At 36.9% G+C, this 25,000-nt stretch overlaps 1 protein-coding gene and 1 long non-coding RNA gene across 8 annotated transcripts in view; both read right to left on the bottom strand.

The window, feature by feature from the left end:
• The window catches only part of LOC136842602 (unconventional myosin-XVIIIa-like), a 1,295,621-nt gene that overhangs the window by 848,337 nt on the left and 422,284 nt on the right, over window positions 1-25,000 (bottom strand). The window lies entirely within an intron of this gene.
• Window positions 10,048-11,362, bottom strand: LOC136842994 (uncharacterized). The gene is made up of 2 exons (XR_010854406.1): window positions 11,187-11,362; window positions 10,048-10,366 (listed from the first exon to the last, which is right to left on the bottom strand). It is a non-coding gene; the product is annotated as an uncharacterized lncRNA (long non-coding RNA).

Genomic DNA, 25,000 nt, shown 5'->3' with positions numbered 1-25,000 from the left:
CTTACTTCTTCCTAATGAACACCTTTGTATTCTTTGGAAGCTTGAATTTCAAGTCAATGGGCCCTGTGGGCTTGTTCCATCCATATCAATAGGGTTCATCTTCTTCTTCTAATAATAATAATAATAATAATAATAATAATAATAATAATAATATACAAACATACATACATACATATATATATATATATATATATATATATATATATATATATATGTATGTATGTATATCCAGTATGTACACATATGGATATATAAAGATATATAAACAGACATATGGTAGGTGTAGTGTAGCCTACATAGTACAGTATGATTTCACCTATGTTCAAATGTTCCAGGTCCATAATTCAGTGTTCGGCTCTACTGTGGTTTTCACTTCACTGGAGTGTGCGTTTTATAACCAAACATAATACGTCTATATTGAATTAAAACACGAGATTTACGTCAAACAGATAATTCGAGATAATGAAATGGCCTTGGCTTTCTTTGGTTATCAGGCTACACGTATTCGTATGTCTCAAAGCGCTTAAGCGCTGTCACTTCAGCTGATGCAGCATACTGATTACTGTAGTTTTTTTTTATTTATTTTAAAAACACTGTCACTTCAGCTGATACAGCATATTGATTATTGTAGTTTTTTTATTTATTTTAAAAAAACTGTTTTTTTTCATGTTCACTGATTTTACTGTTTAGTAAGCTTTTCTGAAGTTGAACTGAGCAGATCATAGGCCAAGATTTGGAATTTTATTGCCGCCTCGGATAAAGATTTCCTGCATACCACTTTTGCACACTTGAGGCTCATTAATCATCAGAGCTGGAATGAATTAATACAGCACTACAATTTATTGATCCTCTTCCCCTTAAAGGAACGATCTTCACTAATATGTACTTGAAAAGGTTGGCTTGGATTAAGGGAATTAAACTTTTATGACTGACGCTCTCCAAACACATATTTCGTATTGTTAGTTAATGAGCGTTTCAAGTTATTTATAGACAGGGTGTCCATAAAGCCATGGTGCAATTTAAAATAGTTGTAGCTTCGTAACTATATATAATAGAATTAATCTGTAAAAAGGATAAGGCACAAGAATGACCTACCTTTTTATTCGTCTTGTTAATTTTCCACTTGTCTACGTCATCATTACTACCACAAAGAGAAACACGATTCTGTGGTTCTCAGAAAACACTCTCCAGTTGATTTTCAGTAAAACCTTCAATTTCATCAGTTATCCTTAATTTCAAGTCTTCTAAAGATCAAGACCTAATTGAATAAACAATACTTTTCACATATCCCCAAAAATGGAGTTCAATGGAGTCAAATCTGGTGAATGTGGAGGCAATGGTTCACCTCTTCTAATCCGTTTATCACGGAATTTCTCATTTAGAAACTGCCTAACTTCCAGAGAAAAGCGACAAGGTGCACCATCTGGTTGGAACACTGTATTCTCTATAAGTTCTAATTGTTCAAGCTTAGGAATAAAGCAGTTCTGTAGCATTTCTAAATAGTTATTACCATTAACAAGTCCTTCAAAAAATAATGGCCCTATGATTCGATTCTTTCCCAAAGCACACCAGACATTCACTTTGAGAGAACCTCTTTCATGTTCAAAAGATGAAGACATTCACGTGGCTTTTCAGTTTTCCAAATACGGCAATTATGCCTGTTGACCTTGCTACTACTGTGGAATGCTGCTTCGTCAGAGAACATTAAATTATTCAAAAATGCATAATCAGTATTAATTCTTTCATTGAACTGATGGCAGAAAGTAAGTAGTGTATGATAGTCATGAAATACGGAAGTGATTTAACAAAACTGTTTCCTGTAACATATAAAGCCTTAATTTTAATCATGTAGCAGTACCTTAAGTTGCTCAGATCGAGATCTAAGACTGCTGCGGTTCCACTTCAATATGTCTACCATTACTGGTGGTGAGAATTAGCGTCCCCCAATCTTAACGTTTCACTAGGATATCCTCTCTATCTAATTTTCCTCTCGATAATCTATGATCCAGTGTAGGGATACATAATTTCCCTGGAGATACCGCAGTAGTATTATTATCTATAGCCCTCATCAAGGGAAGCATAAATATTTTTTGTTACAAGATTTAGGAGATACTGGACGTGCTCTTTTGTTCCATTCTGGTAAGCAAAAACCATCTTTGTCAACTGATGACTGTTGTGGTTTCTGAGGTTGAGAACGATTTCTCTGAGGAATTATGAAATGACATTTTTTTTATCACTGGTCTTCGGTGTACTGGATTTCTGATTATGCTTCTCAGGTCTAACAGAAGCATATCTATGCTTTGAAGGAGCAGCCCAAGTTACCATATTTATAGACAATTCAAGCGTTGAAGGTACTGAGGTAGCAAGAGCAGATACAGCTTCGCGGAGAAGCAGCTGGAATTATTGAAGTTCCTTAAGTTTTAGAATATTATGCTGCAGCAGGAAAATTACAAGAGTTATGATGACCACGAGTATATTTTTGGTAATTATTGGTTCTGATTTTAGTGACAATTTTCATATAGGAGGATTCTGACAATTTATCAGCATATATAAGCTTCCCATTGCTTTACAGTACCTAATTTACTCATTGCGAACCATTTCAACGTTCTCTCTATCAAATCAAAATTGAGGACAGTGGAAACAATATCGACTTGAACAATTGTAAATTCTCATCCATTTTCATCCAGCATTTGAAGCATTTCTTGTTCTCACACTTACCATCAAAATGGCCATATTCAAAGTACTTGAAGAAATACTTAAGTCTTGATTTGTATTTCCTTGCTTTAAAACTCAGATGTCTAATACTCCTAAATCTGGAAAACATTTGCTGGAGAATGTTTGAGGAACAGCATTATTTTTCTTTTTAGTTTCTTCACCTCGTAGACATTCAGAGGTCAAAGATCTAAAGTTTCCTTATCAAAGATATCTTGTAATTCATCTGAATAAATCCCTCCTCTGATTAGACTGAATGAAGAAGTATGTGGGTGCGTTCAGCGATTTGATAATGTCACCTTGCCATGGTTTCAAATTGAGTAGCATTATCACTTGTAGGTCATCTTTGGCCTTGACCAACAGAGGGTTTTCCATTTTTCATATATATTTCCTTTTGATATTTTACCAATAAATATCAAAGTATAATAGGCCCTTTCAGCTGTTGTTCTCTCTCTGTAGAAGCTACTGGTTCTTCACTATATAACTTGGGAAATTAATCCAGTTCTTCATAAACCGCATTCTTAGAGCTTATAATTGATAATGATATCTTATAATATCCTATTTATTAGCCACTGGTTCTTTGGCTTCCTTAGCAGATAAGCTGCTAAAAAAAAAGGTAACAAAAGTAATCAATATTTTTCCAACTTATTGTGTTCTTAATTCTATTTTTTTTGGTCCATATTCTTTAAAGATATTGTATACCAAGCCTAAATTGTCACACCTAAGCAATCTTTTAAATATTTCATTTCCAACAGTTTTAATTCCGACCTGGTGTCCCAGTGTTTCCTTTGCGGAAACAGCTGTTTCGTAGTCACATTACTGCCGGAAGGCATCACCTGAGCCAGGTGGCTGTCAATGGGTCCAAGGATAGAAGGGATAAGTTTAGTATTTGTCATAAAAAAGTTTAATAAAAACTAAATAAGACTGTCTGAAGAGCATGAAAATATATCACTAGCCTTTCCTAGAACATATTCCTCCACCAATGACTCCGGTAAAAGCTGATTCCCACCATACCCTACTCTAAAGGGATAACAACTTAATTTGAACAGCTCAAACGTAGGCCAAACCCATCTGCAGAGACTGAGAGCATTACATGAATGTAATCATTCCCACTCGGATCATCTTGGCAGGCAAACCGGACAGAACGCAGAGTCCTATTCCCAGAAACTAGCTCAACCCGGGAATCCAAGGGCCACTTCTAAGAGAGTCCCTCACTGAGATTTCAACATGATATTTCTCAGGTCAAAATCTTCCAAATATTACTGGGCGGTTGAAAACCTTGCAACAGCTCTATCATTGGCCTTACTACTGGCTTTGAAAATGAACTTGAATCCCAGCAATGGTGTATGTCCGTGATCAAGACAGTGAAGGAAAAGTTAATAGTGGTTAGACAGCATGAGAAAAAGCTAATCAAATTTGGGAGAAATTGAAGTAATCATGAGAAAAATAAGAAAAGTACAGATAGATATTTAGATTCGAACCAGGGGAAAAGAGATTGGCCACATTCGACAGCCTCTCGGCCGTCACACGGCTTCCGGGTGACTACTTCAACACAACATTTTACCCCTGAGAGGAAGACCCATCCAAGTCTGTGCGATCCTTAAACCTCCCATGTTGCCTAAAAGGTTTGTTTTCTCTGGTAGTTTCAAGTATTGCTTTTGAATAAAATATAAAAAAAAAACCCAAAGCACTGATCAGACACAAGTTATTGTGGGCACAGCAATTCAGATTAACTGTAACATGAACGGTAAACCATCTCCCTCAAAGGGTCCCAGTACATGCATACTAATATATAACCACGAGTGAAACAGAGGCTCATTCTTTAGTTTCGTAATGAACTCCTTTGCAGTTTAACGTTTTCTATCAAAACCATAATGATAAATCTGACGTGGCAAAATATACAAACGAAATCGTCACCTTAAGATTTTAAAAAATAAAATCTCTCAAATGCATTAATATATATACTATTTATCTTCAAAACTTTCCAATGAAAAAAAAATTACAAAATTAAAAAGGTATCGTACCGAGATCAAGAAAACACAAAAAAATATTTATAATACACTAATACCCCTTTCATTTCAAATCGTTCCCACGCACAAGAAAAACATTGCATAAGTAAGAAAAAACATGTATGGATATTCATGGGTACACATCTTATCATCCACTTTTTCTTTTGAAGAGTACATATGTTATTAACACACTGAAACAACAGTCAACACCTAACCGACCACTAACAAATAATATGGAGAAAGAAAAGAAAAAACCAATGTCATAACGGCTGATGTTCCTTCTGTGCCTATCAGCGATGTGTGTGCCCACACTAAGAACTGAGACAGAGGCAAGAATGGCAGTACAGTACAAGGGTGAGCAGCAGCAGCAGCAATGAAGACCCCACTACTCCAGATGCAAGTGACTGTGCGCATTCCCTTGCCAGCCTTTTTCTCCATTCCTTATGAAGGGATTCCCCTCTCCGTTAACCTACTCTCTCTGACTTAGATGGCTACCTTTCTGTAGTTGCCTCTATAACCATCACAGCCTTGACACTTTCACTTTCTATTACTAGGCAGTCAGTCATACAGCTGGGTGTACGAAGGTTCTTCTCACACAAGCCCCATATATGGAATGGGATGACGTAAAAGTGGAGAGGAGAGAGAGAGAGAGAGAGAGAGAGAGAGAGAGAGAGAGAGAGAGAGAGACTTGATTTCCTTGGTGTAACTGCAGCAGGAAACCACTTATATCAGAATAACACGCTTCCTACCATGTAATGCCACAAACTCAGCACACACACACTGAAAACAAAACCGAACGTTGAACAATTAGGAACATAAAAGGCATTGCCTAGACACTAATGAAACGATGGTAAAATAATTACCTCTTTTTCGCATTATAAAAAAATTGACAAAAATCTAATTATAATTATTGTTTCTTCATCTATTGGTTTATATTTATCACATTCTTTTGCATAAGAATCATATTACCGTAACCCCCTAAATGTTTAATTTATGCCACTATACAAATAACGTCTTTAAATAATACAAAATTGCTAATACAAAACATGAATGCTACACCCTTTAAACTTGGGAATGCAGTAAACCTAATTAGAAAGAAAACATTTGAATCAATTAAACACGCATCTAACACAGAAAAAATCGAAATTGTATTAAACCTTAATATAGAATTCACAAGTATATACCTTACAAATATTTTAAACAAGAAATTAAACTATTTTCAGAAAAAATCAAAGGCCAGACAAATTACCAATAACAAAAATACTTTGTTTATATATCTGCAGTAGAAAGAACGATGCAAAATAAAGGTTAGCAGGTAGTAGCGATAATGTGAAAAAGACATAAACAGAGATTGCCCTATTGCATATCTCACAGACTGCAGACTTAGACCTTTAAACAGAGAGAGAAAGCAAAGAATTTACAGTAGATTCTAAATAAAGATGGAATTAAGGGACCGACAAAAGACCCACGATTTCTGCCAAGTGTAACGACAAAACTGTGAACCAGCGGACATCCAGCTTCTCGCACTGAAGAAGTTATCATCCAAGTACTGTATACTGTATATATACATTGTTATGAAAGGATATGAGAGAAGACTCAAAAATAAAGTTTAGTTGAATTCCAAATGGGGAAACCACTTAGTCCTTCAGCAAACTTGATACATCGACTTGCATTCTGGGTGTAAAATATTCTAATTCACGCGTGGCTTTCAAATAAAAATATTACCACCCAAAATCATGAGCTTGCCACTGGCTTATTACATAGGCATATACTTTGCTAGCTACCACCTAATAAAGATGATACAACACCAGAATAAACTTTGGATTAACCATCATCATCATCATCTTTGCACCGAGCGTTGTGGAACACAAAGGGCCTCTGAAATTTTGCCACTCTTATCATCTTTCCTGTGCTTAACCTTCCCTAAATCTTCACCTTTCCCTCTTAAAGATCATATCTCTGTAGGTCTGGGTCTTCAACCTCTTCTGATTGATTGATTAATTATGAAATTTAGGTCTTGAAGACCAAGCGCCGGAACTCAGCAGGATTATTCAGCGCCGTAATGAAGGTGAAATATATAAATTAACCATGGCCACAGGGTTGTGCAGATAACACGTCCAAGCCATCTAAACCTCCCTTTTATCATTATCTCATCTACATGAGAAATTTCCATAATTTCCCTTCCTCACACTGTTCTGTTATCTGATTCCCAATATTCTTCGTAAAAGTTTCATGATTGCTCTATCTTCATTATTTCTGTATCTCTCTAGATACATGATTCATCTTATTAAGCAAGCTCTGCCAATATATTGGTGTTTTACCGATTACAACATCATCTCCATTTTCTAAATCGATTGAGTTTCTATCATTACTTCTATCTAAACCTTCTCTTCCATCTTTGACCATTTTTTGTCATTTTGAATCTATAAGATGGGTGAAGAACAAAGGCGAAATAGTATTTCCTTGCAGTACCCCAAAATCTGCTGCAAGTTCACTTGACAACGCCCTATCACATTATCTCTGCAGCTCCTTCAATCATGGATGTTTTCAATTAACTTCAAATGTTTAATGGGATTGCAATACTGACGACGCAAGACCCTCCATGATATTGGACTGAAGACGTTGTCAAATGCATTCACGTAATTAGAAAACATCACAGGAGTCTTATCAAATTCCATAAATTGCTGCACAATATGTCCCAACACAAATATCTGACCGGTGCAACTCCTTCCTTTTCTCAAACCGGCTTGTTCATCTCTTAGGCTTCTTACCCATTTATTTTTCTTTAACCTATTAAGAATAAGCACACTGAATATTTTTCATCACAACAGACATAAGTACAATGTCACTGCATTAACCTGTAGCGGTCAGGTCTTCTTTCTTGTTACCTTAGCCATGACTTCATAGTGCCAATCATCAGGCTTTGTTTCCTCATTTCGTATTCTGCGAAACAATCTATATATATGATATATAAGGCATACTTTCAGTTTCAACTAAAATCATATCTGTAGCAATGCCATCATATAACCTGGTATTTCCCATCTCCTAAGATCCTGGTGTATCAGTCAAATTATCCTCCTAACATCTCTCATTCATGACCTAAAAAAACCTTCCATTTAGCGTTTTCTCTCTTCTTCTGATGTTACTATTGATTCATCGCTCCTTTTACTCGTACATGTATTTTCCTCTTTTTTTTTTTTTTTCATTCATGGATATTTCATTACTAATTAGGGGCAAGACAGAATAAAAGGGGTAATCAAAGTCTCATTGGTTCAGAAAGGGGGAGAAACATGAATTACCTTGTATTTTTCATGCAAATGGAAGTAAATTTCATTTAGGGAAGCATTACTAGAATTCTTATTAGTGTTACGATAAATCTGTCTGCTGTTAAAGTTTTTTTTTAACACTGTTAGTTTGTTTTTTAACTGGTTGTAATACTGATCATTGTTGTTTGAGCATTTTATAAGTATGTGATTAGAGTACTTGTAAGTACTCATAAAAGTATTAATGTACGATGTAACATTTCTCAAAACTTCAAAGTCTCTAAGCTTATCAAAGCCATTAAAGTTGGCCTTGTTTTAACAGCTTTCTGTGAATGGCCGCAAGCTTGTAATAACTGGATTCTGGAAATGCATATGTACAATCTGGAATTACAGTTCAAGTCTTCTTTCAAAGTTTCTTCCTACAAAAGAAGAAACAAAATCCAGCGTTAAATAACTTTGGTGTTAAGTGTTTTTATGTCCTTTATTTATGTTAATTGTGCACATATGCGCATGGTCTGTAGTTTGGATATTGTCCTTAATGAAAATAGTATTATTTCAGCAAGTCACATAATTGTATTATTTTAGCAAGTCACATAACTGAATACCATTTGCCGTGTCACTTGAATTATAGTTCACAACTACGGATGAGTTTAGTAGGCTGAGTTCCTGGCCATTCTACTGGAGACTTCACTCCTGTTTAAATCTGGTGACCAATTAATTTTTGTCCTCGTGTTTTGCTAAGTTTTTGCTCGTACCATTATTTTACTTTTATTTTTATTTTTTTTTTTTGCTTGGCTCTGCTTTTTTAAATGTTATTGTTGTACGTTCACATTTGTACACCTTTTGTTTAATTTTCATGTGTGGACCACTTAACAGTGTTGCTAATAATATGGATAAATTGTAGAGCGAAACAGCAGTGGTATCACTGAAAGCCCTTTAGTATGCTTTGGCCCTACTCTGATTTGTCTTAGTGAATGGAAAGCAGCAGTGATCGTGACCCAGGAGTTTGTCATACTCCTCATCTCTCAGTGTGCCATAATGTTCAGTTTGGGGAGTAAAAGGATATTATTTTAACTCCCTCTCTGAGGACTAAGAAGTCTCGTCTCTTCTGAGACAAAAGGAATCGAGTTACAAAGTTCGTTGTGTCCTGGTACTCCTCTGAGAGACAGTGAATATAGTTAGCAGGTTTATTGTGTCCTGGTAATACCTTGGACCTAATAGCAGGTGAATTTAAATGATTACCAACTGACTAAGCTTGAATGAAAAGACTCAGTGGGGGATGCAGCCATGTGCAATTGCAGAGAGCCCAAGTATATAATATAAGTAAGAGGTAAACCTCTCTACCAGCTCTAGTAGCAAACCTGGCTAACATCCCAAACAAAATCAAAATCTTCTCTTTAAAAACTGCACCATAATATATGGTACATACATACATGCATACATACATATATACATAGACGCACACATAAACACACATATATAAGTCTGTATGTATGTTTGTTATGGCGCAGTTTACTTAGATTTTTATTTTGTTAGGGATGCTAGTCAGGTTTGATACTAGAGCTGGTAGAGAGGTTTACCTCTTACTTATATACCTCGGTTCTCTGCAATTGCACACGGCTGCACCCCACTGAGTCGTTTCATTCAAGTTTAGTCAGCTGGTAATCAATTTAATTCACCTGCTATTAGATCCATGGTATTACCAGGACACAATAAACCTGCTAACTATTCACTCACTCTCAGAGGAGTACCAAGACACAACGAACTTGTTAACTCGATTCCTTTCTCTCGGAAGAGACTTCTTAATCCTCCTCATTTATATTATACGTACATGATATATATATATATATATATATACATACACTATAATATAGACACACACACACACACACATATATATATATATATATTATGAGAGAGTGTAACGACCCGAGTGGGCCGTTAAGCAGGTTCTTTAACATACTCAGGACGGGGCTGTCATGACTGACGGCAGATGTAACAAACAAAGGAGGAGAAAACAACAAAAACAATAAAATAAGCTTAATATTAATTTATTTTTGCAAGTATTTACAAGTGAGTCAGGTCTGGTAAAAAGATAAAAACCATAAGTACAAAAAAAAGCCAAAAGGCAGCACTAAACAAAATCAAGTTAAAATAAACAAAAAGTAGCTTTAAAAAAAAGGCAAAAATAAACAACAGCAGGCAGAAAAAAAAAATACCAAACATACGTCCTCCATCGGGTCACCAAGACAGCCCTCAGCTGCACAACAGGGACAAGACCCCACAAACCAGAATACCCCGATGGAGACGTCAGGACAGCCTCACGCTGTCATCAAAGATGAGCAGCTCGTGGTCACACGACTACTCATGGTCACACTCCACCTCTCGACGTGCTCCACCGTGGCGTGCTCAATTTGCTGCTCAAAACTCGACCAACGTCGACTCCAAAAAACTGCCTGCTGCTGCTGCCACTGCCGCTACCTTCGCTGCCCTACCAGACCCGACTGAAGAAAGAAAACGGCAGCTCACCGGCGAAACATCAAAACAAAAAAACTTGAAGGTAAGGAGGCAGCAATCCACAAAGGGAACGAAGCGGGAACCAGCAGTTCCGCAAAACCATCATAACGTGACACCTCCCACCTAAAAGAAAAAAAAAAAGATTATTTTTTTTTACACTCATGATCCCCTCAATGCCGTAACAACCCCGCCAGCCAAAACAGAGCCATCCTGTCACGGTCGCCATTGTAACGACCGAGTGGGCGTTAAGCAGGTTCTTTAACATACTCAGGACGGGCTGTCATGACTGACGGCAGATGTAACAAACAAAGGAGGAGAAAACAACAAAAACAATAAAATAAGCTTAATATTAATTTATTTTTGCAAGTATTTACAAGTGAGTCAGGTCTGGTAAAAAGATAAAAACCATAAGTACAAAAAAAAAGCCAAAAGGCAGCACTAAACAAAATCAAGTTAAAATAAACAAAAAGTAGCTTTAAAAAAAAGGCAAAAATAAACAACAGCAGGCAGAAAAAAAAAATACCAAACATACGTCCTCCATCGGGTCACCAAGACAGCCCTCAGCTGCACAACAGGACAAGACCCCACAAACCAGAATACCCGATGGAGACGTCCAGGACAGCCTCACGCTGTCATCAAAGATGAGCAGCTCGTGGTCACACGACTACTCATGGTCACACTCCACCTCTACGACGTGCTCCACTTCGTAGGCGTGCTCCAATTTGCTGCTCAAAAACTCGACCAACGTCGACTCCAAAAAACTGCCTGCTGCTGCTGCCACTGCCGCTACCTTCGCTGCCCTACCAGACCCGACTGAAGAAAGAAAAACGGCAGCTCACCGACGAGAACATCAAAACAAAAAAAAAAAAAAACTTGAAGGTAAGGGAGGCAGCAATCCACAAAGGGAACGAGCGGGGAACCAGCAGTTCCCGCAAAACCATCACTTAACGTGACAGAGAGAGAGAGAGAGAGAGAGAGAGAGAGAGAGAGAGAGAGACTGGAAGGTTAGGGCAGGCAGAATGCCAGGATTTATCAATAATGAAATTAAGAACAACAACTGTCACTTTTTTTCTTGCAAATTCTCGAGAATGATCAAGTTTCATTCTCAGGGCTGTAAAAATGATACAATCTGTTAACACAAAAAAACAGGCACTCAGTACTAAGTACACATAGGTTTACAAAGGCAAGGTAAAACTTTAAAAACAAAATAACGTACCCAAGGTTTACAAAGGCAAGGTAAAACTTTAAAAACAAAAAGACGTACACAAGGTTTACAAAGGCAAGGTAAAACTTTAAAGCCAAAAAGACGTACCCAACTCTTTTGGAGCCAAAAAATGAGTGGCATTCTCCTTAAGGAACAGAAGACGCCAAGTTATGCTTTATACAAAGCAAAGGAAAGATCTGACTGTTTAATGAAGGGACAAGCTGCTTAACAGTTATTCATTACTGAATGGAATGCAGTGATCCCATATATTGTTCATTCTTTTGCTTTGGAAGGAAGCCGTTTTTGATAACTAACTATAAGATGATAGTCTATCCTTACACTGAGGTATCCTATGGTGGCTTCGGTATGTTTTCCAATTTTACATTGAGGGCAAGTAAATCGCTAGACTACCAAAGATCGCAACAAAGCAGGAAGCTGATCTTCATGAGAGAACAATGAACTCGGTGCCTTTGGATTTTTAGATATCTATTTATTATACATAGTGATGATGGAAAAGTAATCCAAAAGACCTTCAGTGATTTTAATAAAATTTCTGGAGTGAAGAACAGGAATAGGGGGATATATCAATAATTTGGATAAGTTTCACAATGATCGATGTGGGTGAAATCTGTCCTTGAAATTACAAATTACACTTAAAAACTGGAATAAAAAGTGAATTTCACTGTGAACGTTTTGCCCGCTATAGCAGAGTCCGCCTAGCTTTGCAGCTAAGCCCCGCCCACTGCACGCCAGTGATTAGTTAGCTCTCAAAATGGGAAATGACGTCACACTGGTTACAGTCCAAACAGTCAATGTTGCCAAAACGCGGACAAATGAGGATTTACGCGGACGAGATGCGACCCTGAGAGACGATTGCAGAGCGCGGACCTTGGCACGCAGATTTTTTCTTCAAGTTTTAAATGGTATTTTTCAGAAGATAGTTTTTCCAGCTTTTATTTTTGTTAACAGAATAAAACGCTTGCAAAGAACATGTGGTTCTTCTTAACACACTTAAATATTTTCAGTGTTTTGAAAACGAACTATTTAAACAGTCTTGTGTTTTGACGCCGAAATCAGTTTTAAGTTGGTAACTTCTACAGTAATTCCTATCAGGAGATTATCGCCAGAGGAGCCCTGAGGACGAGGAGGCACTTGCGTGACATTTGGCTTCTCAATTGCTTGTATACCGGTAAGAAAACGGTAGTAAAACTGAAAATGTATATAAGATTAACGATTACGCCTTTGTTTGACATTCCGATTTTCTTGTCAGTGAACATATGCTAATAGCATTAGGCCTAATCTACATACAGGAAGAGTTCCAAGTTCTGAAATAAAGATGATGAATACCATGACTGAAAATAGTCATATGTTATAAAGCGTTATATAATTTACAAAATGAGATGAACGTGCTTTGAAGGAATTATGTCAAAATAACAGGATCATGAAAGGAAGGTGATAGAGACTTGTGTGCTATTTTCTCGGTGGTTTAAAGTGCCCCAAAAATTCACTAATGTAAGTGTAGGGGTATGTTAGAAATTTGCCTGTGTATTATCATTAATAAAATCAATAGTTTCATTAAGCATAACTGTTTTCTTTAAGTGAGTGTAGTGGTTTAAAACCCTTAAAACACCTCGCCATAATAAATGTTCACGGTATTTGTTGGTTTACCTATAGTCTGTTGTCCACCCGCCTGCGGTGCAAGCGCATGGTAACACTGCGTCCCGGGCTTTAAATAGTTACGCTGTGTAAGTTTTAGGTAAATAAAAAGTTATCTGGGTGTACATTTGCAACTGAAAAGTGTTTTAATAATTTACTGTATCCGAATTACACCGTTAATATTCGAAATAGGATATTGTTATTATTGTTGAATGTAAGCTGCCTTTTCGGGGTGGCGAATGGAACAGCCAGACGCAGCGGCGGGAAAATTGCTTCTCTCGCAGTTCACTACGGCAAGATGTCAATTTTATTGGACCACACCTACTCTGCTACTAAGCTACGTGTTACTTCATTACACGTAAGTATATCAGTACATACTTTTAATTTTTATAAAGTGCGTTTTAGCCAGATACGATATGAAGTAACACGTAGCTTAGTAGCAGAGTAGGTGTGATCCAATAAAATTGACATCTTGCCGTAGTGAACTGCGAGAGAAGCAATTTTCGCCACTGCGTCTGGCTGTTCCATTCGCCACCCCGAAAATGCAGCTTACATTCAACAATAATAACAATATCCTATTTCGAATATTAGCGGTGTAATTCGCATACAGTAAATCATGAAAACACTTTTCAGTTGCAAATGTACACCCAGATATCCTTTTATTTACCTAAGATATCCATTTATTTACCTAAAACTTACACATAGTGTAACTATTTACAGCCAGGGACGAAGTGTTACCATGTGCGAGCACCACAGGCGGGTGGACAGGTGGAAAAAAACAGACTAGTGAAGAATGTAGGGCAGAAAACCAAACGAAATACAACCACTCTCATGAAGGGATAGCTTGCAGCAGCACTTCAGAACATTTTAGTTTTACAATGTAATTAAAATATTTAATCTATCTAGCTATCCTGAAGTCATAGTGCCATAGATAATTAATAATCATGACTGTAAAACGATGATCATTAAATATATAGCTTATACATAATACACACACGCACGCACACACACACACACACACACACACACACATATATATATATATATATATATATATATATATATATATATATATATATATATATTACTTTATCACATACACAACTGTTCTGTGCATTAGTAGAATTAATAAAAGGACTTCATTCAAACTGGATGAATGAAGTCCTTTTATTAATTAATAAAAGAACTTTAATGTTTTTGTATATATATATATATATATATATATATATATATATATATATATTAACTTTATCACATACACAACTGTTCTGTGCATTAGTAGAATTCTACTAATGCACAGAACAATATATATATATAAAGATATATATATATATATATATATATATATATATATATATATATATATATATAAACTTTTATCACATACACAACTGTTCTGTGCATTAGTAGAATTAATAAAAGGACTTCATTCAAACTGGATGGTATCTAATGGAGTTTTTATTCAAAAAGTTACAAGCTTTCTTGGACAAAAAGTCCACATTATCAAGTATCCTTAATATATATATATATATATATATATATATATGTATGTGTATGTATGTATGTGTGTGTGTGTGTGTGTGTGTGTGTGTGTGTGTGTGCATAACTATTGTATCAGTGTGTAAAGTACGCCTTGGTGTTTTCTGTATTTCTTCAGGTTTTTCAATGACTACCAAACGGAAATTTCGTGATGCTTGGCTGCAAGAGACTGCATTTGAGGAGTGGCTGAGTAAGACCTAGTCAGTGTATATGTATGATGGGAGTAGTAATGTACGGCAGGGAGCAGAACTGGAGAAAATCTATTTGATACTGCTAAGAACTGTCTCATTGAAAATGGCATTCCAATGGAAAACTTGACAGACTTTGCTGCAGATGGTGCCAGCAATATGATGGGTCAGCATAACTCAGTAGCCAGTAGGTTGAAGGAAGAATTTCCAGGTATATAACAACAATTAAATGCGTCTGTCATTGAGCTCATATTTGTGCTTCTCAGGCAGCCAAAGAGCTCCCCCGTGAATGTGAGGATTTAATCCGAAATATATATTTACGTTTTTTGCCCACAGCTCTAAAAGAGTATATGAATTTAGAGTTTCAAATTTTTCTGCGAGTTAAAACCTCACAAATTATTACACGTTTCACAGACTAGGTGGTTATCTTTCTAGATGGCTGTAGAATGCGTCCTGGAACAATGGAAGGCGCTGACTGTTTTTTTACAGAGAAACATCTTCAGGAAAGATTAGTAATGGCAAGTGGTACTCTGCAAACTTTACGTGACCCTTCAGTGTTGCTTTACTTTAAATTTCTTACATTTGTTCTTCCAAAGTTCACTGCATTTAATCTAATGTTCCAAAGCACGCATTCTACTGTCCATATATTACATACCAAGAGTGTCCTGTTGTATTCAGAATTACTGAACAACTACATGGATAGGCAATTTGTTATTTCTCTTCCTGATATATCAGCTATTGATCCAGCTGACGAGACATTTTATACCTCTTAGGAATATATACCTCGGGTCATATTTTCATCTTCTTGTGCAAAAGGACCAGTATAGTGACCAAATTATGGTGGACAGTGTTCGAAATAGTTGCCGGAACTTCCTCATTGCAGCTTGTCAAGAAATCAGGAAGAGATTCTCGTTGAGTAAAAATGAACCCGTTACTAGGGAAATGTTCTGTTCTTCACCTTGATCACTCAGTAAGTGAGAGCGCCCCTATAAACACCCCGACATTGGTAGAATTATCACAATCCTTCCCGAGAGTATATTCCGGTGACTTACAGTTATCAGATAATGAATGGAGGCATCTTCCAGTAGTAGAGATCCCCGATAGCTTAAAATGCTGTGATAATGCGAAAAGTTTCTTCAAGATGCTTTATAGTTTTACAGCTAAGCCGTGTGGTTCAAGCTTTAGAGCATTGTCTGAATTTGCCCTGAACATTCTTTCACTGCCAACATCCAATGCAGACGCTGAGCGATCTTTCGCAAAACTAAATCTAATAAAGACAAAACAACGCAACAAACTGTCTAAAACCACGTCGGCTTCATTGATAACCCTCGCAGAAATGGTAAAAGCTCAGGGAAAACTATGATGTAAATCCACATTTATTAAATAGCTTGCAATGCACTGAACAATCTGAGTAGTAGTGGTAGCATCTTCACACCACTCTCCAAGCATTAGCAGCTGATGTTACATTTCTTGTGTCGGCGCAACAATACCCCACCACCAGTAACTCCATAGTCACTTTCATATTCATTTGCGTTATATGAGATATTCTCAAGGAACTGTGATATATACTTAATATTAACTAAAGTACAGGATTATTGCTGTAATTGTATCATTCATAGTTTACACCATTTCATTCTACTGTAATAATAGTATGACTGGCTCTAAGGTTGTTAATCTATCACTACCTGCATTTAACCGATATCTAACCACCATTTTTAATTAGTTTCATCTGTACCAATTGTGTAGACTAATTGATTGCATTAGTCTTAAGACTAATTGATTGCATTAGTCTTTACAGTCTCGTTTGTAATAGTGCCTAACAACAACAAAAATAATCAGCATTACCATAACTGCATCAATCTTTGTCTCTTCACCTGTGCTCAATTGTCAATTATATCATAACCTACATAAACCTCATCTAATGTATATATATATATATATATATATATATATATATATATATATATATATATATATATATATATATATATATATATATATATATATATATATATATATATATATATATATATATATATATATATATATATATATATATATATATATATATATATATATATGTAATGATAGCTAGGAGAATATTAGGAATAGCATAAATATAAACTAGAGAAAAAGAAATGAGGGAGAACCATTAAGAGACAAATGATAGACAGAGAGAGAGAGAGAGAGAGAGAGAGAGAGAGAGAGAGAGAGAGAGAGAGAGAGAGAGAGAGAATAACCAAGCAGGAAATGTTATGAGTATGTAGCCAAAACATTGGTGTGAGAGTAATCTAAGAGCAACCATTAAAGACTGCCTACCCATCTCACCTGTGAGCTGACCTTCCCTACCTGTCTCACCTGTGAGCTGACCTTCCAACTTTCACTGGAGCCTGAAGACTTCCAGTAACGTCGTTGGTCCCACCCACAAAGGAGGACTTTTAAGTCAATCAATCACACCCAAAAGGACGTTGTTAGATAATCTTCGACCAATAAGGACACCTACAAGGCAGAACAGAAGCTATTGCCCACCTACTGGTGGGGTGGACATTTCCCTTTGAAGAACCTTCAAAAAGCAAGTTTGAAAGGAGAAAGAAGCAGATAGAGAAGCAGAGAGAGAAGAGTGAATAGCCTTAATGGAGTGAGGTTGATAGCCTCACCAGTTGTGGGTTGAGAGGATTGAAGAAAGGCTCATACTTCAATTCACTTAACTTGTATAAATACTGTATATTTTACTAGTGTGTTAATGAAGTAAGAAAGCTGCACTGTCTTTCTAAGCCTCCTGCGACTCTAACAACTAACAACAAACAAAGCTAGAAAAGATAAAGCAACTATAAAACAATAAAAAAAAGAACATCATAACATTTGATGAATACATTACATCTGGTGCCAGTTAAATAGGATCCGAGGAAGTGCAGTTAAGAACAAACAAATACACACACAAGGACTCCATAACATCGGCAATATGAATTGACATGCAGAACAAGAATTTAATAACAGACAGCGAAGTGAATCATAACATCGACAAAACATTCCCACTACAAATGTCAATGGCCGAAACAGAATGAAGTAAGAATTATAAACATTACCGCTTAGAAAACCCACAACCACGAAACTTTATTGAACAATGAGAACAATGCAAGCATACCAGTCAACACAACGACGCCTGTGTGTTGGTGGCTATCAACACACACCCAAAACAGATTTCTATACACAATCTGTTGAAACGGATGAGTGCATTTCACAAGCACAACAAAACATTCCTGTTACGGCTATCGATACACACCCAAAACAGATTTCTATACACAATCTATTAAAACAGATGAGTGCATTTCACACGTACGACAAAACACTCCCGTTAAAAATCAACATCACTGGTGAAATCTAAGAAGACGACAAATCCCTGATGGTCGAAGAAACAAGAAAAAGGACAGTTTTAGTCAAGATTTAAAAACCAGAAGTCATATCCTGTGCGTCTACAGCAAACTACATTGTTGGTCACGAAAGGAAAGGTGAACAAATTCAAGAGAAACGGTGGTAACAATACAGCAGTTAAAGCCAAACCATAACAGAACTAAGTCGTGATTGGAAAGTTATTTTAATTATTCTCTCTCTCTCTCTATTAGTGTATGAAAAAAAAATTTTTGTTCTCTCTCTTAGAAGGTATAAAACTTATAATTCTCTCTAAAAAAAATTTTTTTTCATGTTTGATAAATAGGAATCTTTAATAACATAACATTCTTTTGATGAAATGTTTACTTGTGTATAAATTTTATTTTTTATTTTTAGAATACTGTTGTAATATGCAGGATTCGTTTGACGAACTGTTAAATGCTATTAGAAATGGCTCTTATAATTTAAGACCAACAGCAGTTAGACATAGTCGAATTCCAGTGCCAAGTTCACGAACATCATTAACTCAAGAAAGTACTAACACTAATAACACATATAGCAATAATAATAATAATACTAATAATAGTAACACATTTCAATTCAGAACAATGGTGCAAGTAGCGATCATTACACAAGCCACCTGATTCTGTGGAAGAGCTGAAAGTACAAATCCTGACAAAAATAGGCTAGAATCATATTCTGTGAACCAGTGGCTAGCTGATGCAGACAGTCACATATCTACAGAGAGAATAACAAATGAAAGAGCTAAAATTAACGAAGCCTTGCTTCTCGTTGGTTCAGAAAGCGGTAATGCACATAGAACTTTGAATTCAGTTAGATTCAGCAAAATAACCACATACACTGAATTTAAATGCATTTGTTTATCAATATGGGAACCAGTAAGTCAAAGTGATGCATTATATAATATTAATAAATTCCTTACCCAGCATTATGATGGAGAATCTATAGCAAATCTTCACACAGATGTTGAAGAATCGACACAAAGTAATTGAAGACTTAAAGAAAACAAACATCATCATAGGAAATAAGAATGACTTTGGTGATGAAGAAGATGATTTAGTTAGTTACTTGTCATTTGGAACGATGTATAACGCACTCAGAGAGAAAGAAAAGAAAGCTTTCAAGAAAGTTAAAATTGATCCAAAAATTGATAGCCTTACAGCTTTAATACCAATGAGGCAAGAAATCCAGAATAACGAGATAGATTTCTCTAAGGAATTTGTAGGGGTAACAGAAACACAAAATGAAAGGAAAGGCAGAAATACCAATGATTCATATAAAAGAAATAACAAGTACAGTAAAAACCCCCGTATTCGCGTTCTCATGATTCACGGACTCATGTATTCACGGATTTCTCTGTGGAACATATCTACCCATTATTCGCAGAAAATTCACCCATTCGTGGTATTTTTCACTGAGAAATATTCACTAATTACTGTATTTTCCTATCATTTTCATGACTAAATGCACTTTTTGTGATAAAACTATTAAAATACTCAGGTATAAGCATTTTTAGAGGGTTTTCTTGTGTTTAAATTATCAAACCAGGCAGTTCTAAGTATTTGCAGACTTTAGCTATTCGCGGGGGTGTGAAATAAATGCATCCCCGCAAATATGGGGGTTTATTGTATAATGATAATTCCAGACAAGTAGGGAATAGACAAACTTCCTTTCAAAGGAAATATGCACAAAATACTATGAAAATATGGAATCCAAACCAGAAAGGAAGACAGAATCAGTCAAGGAATGGCCCACCCGTAAGATATCATAAGGGTGTTCAAACACAAAAAAATTCAAAACCAGAGAATAATTCAGCTCAAGAAGCTAGACCAAAAATAACATGTGAAAACTGCGGGTATACCAATCATTCCACTAATGAATGTAGAAAGCCTACAATCTGTGCAGTTTGCAAAAAGATCGGGAATTTAACTAAAAACTGTTGGCTCAATAATATGGATGCCAATAGAGATATTATAGAAATAAGTAACAATTGCATAAATACAAATAAATCATAAATCATCCAGTCAGTGACAATTAACCCCTTTACAGAGAAAAGAAAGTAAATCCCTTCAAGGTGATGAAAGAGAAAGAGGACAAACAGTTAAAATGGGAAATGAAGGCTCATCCGCATTTTCCTATTTACATTGTAAAGAAGTAATAGTTTCCATGAAAGAGGAAGAAATAAACAGAAAGGATCTGCTTATTGTAAAGATTCCAATAAATGGAAAGATGTACTGTACTCATTGATTCAGGTAGTACTCTAAATATAATTGATAAAATAATTTTAACCAGATATTTAGGCATTGCAGAAACTCAGATTCAGGGTCAAAGTAGAGTAATAAAAGGAATAGCAGGGAAACATTAAAAGTCTGGGGAATGTGAACTTAGAAACATATTTTGTCACATAAATTTATTGAAAGTTTTCAAGTTTTAGAAGACAAATTTTTTCCGGCACAAGTATTGTTCTCATTTAATTTGATGAAGAGGTGTGGAATAATATTAGATAGTAGTGAAGGAAAGATTAGCCTGAAACAGGATAATCAGGAGAGCGTATGTTTTACGCCTGATGAACAAAAGTTTCACCCAAATACAGGAAAAGCAGATAAGTAACCAGAACAAGCAAGATAAAATAGAAACAGATAAAAAAGAGGAATTCCCACAATTACAGAATACAGAATTGTTGAGATGTGCACAGACAGATATGAAGTTTTCATAATAAAACTAATATTGTAATACTTACCTGTACACCTGAATTAGCCCTGGTCACCTACCAGCCCGAACTACATCCCCATAGCTTTTACCCACTAAGTGGGTAATTAACTGTCAGCGTTACCAACGCTTACAGGAAAATCTTGTCAAATGAGTTACCTGAAGTACCGTTGGCAACACTGCTACAAGTCCCGGACGAGTGAGGCCAAGATCTCCAATTGCATTATTCACTATTCAAATTGAAGTGGGGAGGAGGGTGGGAATCATTCAGGTGTTCGGGTAAGTATTACAATATTAGTTTTATTATGAAAACTTCATATTACAATACACTCCCTGAACACCTGAATTAGCCCGATTAACAAAATTTTAAGGAGGTGGGATCAATCTAATTCAGCCAGACCTGCCAACAGGGAAAGCAGGTAACTCATTATTCGCCTACTCTGTATAAACGAATGTATCCTTAACTGGTTATCCCATTCAGCAGGTGAGAAGGCCTGTAGAGAGAGTACCCCCGACGTCAGTCTCATGTCTAGGTACTGTATGAGTCGAGCTACCTCTCATGTGAAATTCAAACCTCCTCACAGATAAGAGTAGCAAAATAAAAAACCAACCTACCATGTGGCTAATCACAGCCTCCCATAAGTAGTGGAGAACAACGAACCTCCCATGTTGCTAATCAAAGCACTCTCATGTATGGAGGGGTGCGATGAACCTCCCATGTGGCTAATCACAACACTCTCATGTATGGAGGGGTATGAAGAACCTCCCACGTGGCTATTGTAGCTTTTCATGTATGGAGAAGTTGAGTGTGCCGGATCTGTGCAGAAGAGGTTGAAGGAACTAAACCTGTCCACTGGATCTGCCTAACTTCACAGTACTAACGCCAAACTTAATACTCTTACTATGAACCCCGACCAACAGAGAATCCAAAGTTCCTTAGACTACATTCATTACCTAGAGTTCCCCCCACCCCCTTGACATTAATACGTAATTATAAGATCGAGTTGGTCGCCACAAAGGGACCCAGTGAGTAACTCTTCTTCGAAGAAAACTGAATGTCTCTGAGGTAGAAAGTCGTGAAAACCGACACCGACTTCCAAGTGGCCGCCTCTAAGAACCTCCGCACTAAGAGAGTACCCCCTTAGCTAAATGAACACACCCACAATAATAGAGTTAGCCGCTACACACGGACTAAGAGAATAACTCTCATGTAAGGAGGAGAACGATGAATTTCCCAAGTGGCTATTCCAAGCCTAACCAGTATGGAGGGAATGAGGTAGAGTGCTGAGCCGTTGACCCTCAGCCCTGGAGGTGGCGGCAAAGGCCGACGACCGACGAGTGAAGAAGTATCTCAGCGCCGACGACAGAGCCTAGGCTGGCCTACGAGAGCACCTCTTTGGACTCTTGTAGGGAAACTATCAAAGACTAGGATACTTAAAACATACTAAACTTAAGTTCATGTGATTATACTATCACTGTTGCTTAAGATTCTAAAGCCTAAAAGGAATAATTCCTCTATTTGGTTAACCTAACGACCACCGCACTACGTGAATACCACCTTATCTAAATGAGCGCACCCTAGATAATAGACTTCGCCGTTAAACGTGGACTAAGAGAATAACCTTCCAAGCCCTCACACTGAGAGAATACCACCTCAGCTAAATGAACGCACCCTAGATTGGAGAATCTGCCTCTATATGAGCTGTGGCAAATTGAATGTCTCTTAAGTAAAGGAAGAAAACACAGATGGATTTCCAAGTAAACTGCCTCCAGAATAGAAGACACTGAACAATTCCTTAGAATGGAAGATGAAGTGGACATACTCCGAATACTGTGAGGTAATGAAAAAAAACTGTTAAATGCTAAATATAAAGTCAAATTAAATTGTGTTCGAGGGCACAAAGCTCGCACCACACGAGAACCGTGAAGTGTGCCCGCAACTGTGTTTGTGGAGTGAGCGCTTATGAACCCAGGAACCCTCTCTCTGAAAGTAACTAATCCAAGAACTCAGGACTACAGTGACGCCTTTACCCACATGGCCAACAAGTGAGGTATAAGTTGATACCAACTCCCACCTACAAATCCCCGTTGAACTCAGGTATTAAGGCGTCCACTGTAGTCCTGAGTTCTTGTCCTTCGTTGGTTTGAGCCCCCGGGACGACGAACTTATTATCAACTAAAAAATTCCCCTTCGGTAACATATATGAAAATATATTATTTCCCAGGTAGAGCGAATTGGATATTAAAGGACATTTGTAGCTTACTGACTGTATATGAATCATGGTGATGTGATAAAAAGTCATAATATGGCTGCGTGCGACAAACGCACTACATGGTCAACATGGCAGAGGTGGGTGGATATCGTCTCTAAATACAAACACCTGAGTTTGACGGGGATTTGTAGATGGGAGCCGATATCCACTTATACCTCACTTGCTGGCCGTTTGGATTAAGGTGTCCACTGTAGTCCTGAGTTCTTGTCCTTCATTGGTTTGAGCCCACAGGACGACGAACTTATTATCAACTAAAAAATTCCCCTTCGGTAACATATATGAAAATATATTATTTCCGAGGTAGAGCGAATTGGATATTAAAGGACGTTTGTAGCTTACTGATTGTATATGAATCACCGTGATGTGATAAAAAACACATACATATATATATACTCGTGTATCTATCAGATCCAGACCCAATAAGAAGTTAAATGACGTGCTGTTGGGTATTTTAGTAAGGTATGCCCTTAGATCGATCATCAAATTCAGGACAAATGACCAGCCATGGTTTGACGATACATGAAGACGAGCTTACCAAGACAGACCAAATTCATCACATGGAGGATAAAATTGTTCACATGAAAATTACACCATTTTTGTTAAGTCTCACCGTGCTGTGAATGGAATTTACTGTAAAGCTGAGAAAAATTACAATGATTCCTTAAAGAGAAAACTTGGAGGAACTGCTCAGCCTCATCTGTGGTGGACCAAATCGGCATCATCTATCTTTGGGTCAGGCTCATCTTCCATTCCTCCACTACTAACAGATGATGGTAGGTTGGTACAAGCCCTATGGAAAAGGTTGAACTGCTTCGTTGAGCTTTTGAAGCCAAGCAATCAGCTGACAATGTTCCTCTCCCTGATACTTGTCATCCTGAACCTTTTCTTAAAAAATCTTCATTTCACTCTAGGGATGTTAAGAAAATTTTGGATAGTCTTGATAGCTGGGGTGGAGAAGATCCTGATGGTTTCTTCCCTTTGTTTTTTTAAAAAAAAGGTTTGTAGCGTGTTTTCTCCCAAGATCAGTAGATTCTAGAAAATTTTAGGTCAACGTAATATCTTTGCAGATGAGCGCAAGCTTAGCAATACTGTGCCTGTTCCAAAAAATGGCAAATCTGCAGACTGCAGTAACTACAGGCCACTTTCTATTCTCCCTGTGGTCTCCAAAGTTGCAGGAAAACTTGTTTTTCAGCCACCATATAAGTACGTGGAATCTAGAGGATTGTTTGCTGACAGTCAATATCTTTGAGTGGGTAAATATGTTTTAGATTTACTTCATGATTTCCTTACAGGCTGGCAGTAACAAATTGCTGTTGATGGAATCTTTAGTGAACAATGACCTATTGTGCCTTAAGTTCCACAAGGTAGTGTTCTTGGTCCACTGTTGTTTTTAGTGTAAACAAGTGACAAGGTTGTTGGCCTGGAAAACAAGATTTTTCAGTATGACGAAGATGCAATACGCGTGGGTGTAGTATAGTCTCCACTTATCAGAAATGAGGCTGCCCTAAGTCTCAGTTGT

Source organism: Macrobrachium rosenbergii, chromosome 10, assembly GCF_040412425.1.
Source record: "Macrobrachium rosenbergii isolate ZJJX-2024 chromosome 10, ASM4041242v1, whole genome shotgun sequence".
NCBI classification, from domain to species: Eukaryota; Metazoa; Arthropoda; class Malacostraca; order Decapoda; family Palaemonidae; genus Macrobrachium; species Macrobrachium rosenbergii.
The sequence above is the reverse complement of the archived record's forward strand: the minus strand, read 5'-3'. Positions and strand labels throughout refer to the sequence as shown.